The sequence below is a fragment of the Meleagris gallopavo genome, chromosome 1 (assembly GCF_000146605.3).
Source record: "Meleagris gallopavo isolate NT-WF06-2002-E0010 breed Aviagen turkey brand Nicholas breeding stock chromosome 1, Turkey_5.1, whole genome shotgun sequence".
NCBI classification, from domain to species: domain Eukaryota; kingdom Metazoa; phylum Chordata; class Aves; order Galliformes; family Phasianidae; genus Meleagris; species Meleagris gallopavo.
This window is the reverse complement of record NC_015011.2, coordinates 27,692,917-27,694,342: the sequence shown is the minus strand read 5'-3', so window position 1 is coordinate 27,694,342 and position 1,426 is coordinate 27,692,917. Positions and strand designations below refer to the sequence as shown.

At 38.8% G+C, this 1,426-nt stretch overlaps 1 long non-coding RNA gene across 1 annotated transcript in view; it reads left to right on the top strand.

Annotated features, from left to right (window-relative positions):
* Positions 1-431: 431 nt before the first annotated feature.
* LOC104909665 overlaps positions 432-1,426 on the top strand; it is a 19,020-nt gene continuing 18,025 nt past the window's right edge. Inside the window, exon 1 of the long non-coding RNA XR_004159741.1 lies at positions 432-660. This is a non-coding gene — a long non-coding RNA (uncharacterized LOC104909665). The remainder of the gene's footprint in view (positions 661-1,426) is intronic.

Here is a 1,426-nt window from a genome sequence, read left to right as displayed (position 1 = left end):
CTCACTACTCCTTGTCCTTTCACTGGCCACTGCTGTGAGTCATCTGGACTCCATCTTCCTTACCTCCTTCATCAGGTACTTATAAGCACAGATACGATCTCCTGAGACTTCTCTGGGCTTTACACCCCTACCTCTCTCAGAATCTCCCTCTATGCTAGAAGTTCTCAACCTTTTATCAGTTTAAGGCCCTTTTCTGAACTTACTCCCATATGTTCACATCTCTTTTTCACTGGGGAGTCCAGAGCTGGACCTAGCACTCCAGATGCTGAGCAAAAGGGGTGAATAACCTTCCTCAAGCTGGCAGTATTTTTCCTAATGCTGTCCTGGATGCATTTGACCCTTTTTGTAGAAAAGGCACATTGCTAGCTGATGTTCCTCGTGCCTGCCAGGACCCCCAGGTGCTTTTCTGCCAAGCTTGGTGTCCCCCTCATCCCTCCTGCTCCCAGCTCTCATTGGTACATGTAGATGTTTCCTCCTAGGTGCTGGTCTTGGTATTTGTTCACATTAGCTGAACTTCCTGAGATTCCTACTCATCCATTTCAAAGGGAAACCGTTCACCTTCATTTCAAACAGCAAAAATGACAAACAAGAAAAAAAAGAAGCACCAAAAAAAGAGCAAAATTGTTGTTCCTACTGAAGGAGAATTAAAAAGTAAACAAGGTAAGGCAACCCATCTCTTTAGCTATAATAGGATTTACTATATGTACTTTCCTTCTTGGTGTTAGGCTTCATTGATGTAAATCCTTTTATGCTTAATAGCTGCACAGATTAGAGAGCCTTCTAAAAGGGACTGATCAGTATGAAGTAGCAAAATTTGAATAGCTGATGTGTATCTGAATCTGAAAACTGAATAAATAACATGCATTCCTTAAAAAAGATTTTTCTGTGGATTTTTCATGGATCTCAGTGCCTCTTGATAAAAACATATATATATATTTTGTTTTTCAATGGAAGAAAAGTGGAGAAAAATTACTGCTTACATTATTTCAAGACCTGGAAAAAAAGGCAGAATAAATAATCCCTATGGAGAATCAACTAATAAGATTATTTCATTGTGTGAAAATCTGGGTTATTGTAATTTGCACAATGTTTTAAGACATGGAGATAGAAGAGAGAGTAACACTGATAGTTTGCATCACAGAAGACTGCTTATGGTATATAGTTGGAATCAGTGTAGAAAACACACAAGTCAAAATAATACGAATGTGTATTTTCATGTAATAAAATTGGTAGTGCAATCTACATGCTAGTACATTATTGCTGACTTGCACTTCTCATAGTAGCCCCCTACAGCCCCAGTGGCATCAGTAACAGTTCAAGTGGCACTTCAGAAACATCAAACCTGCCCTTCATCTTTTTGTTAATCTTTCTCAGTTTGACATAACCCCTTTTTGGTACTTGTCTTGAGGTTGTAAATCTTTTTTTT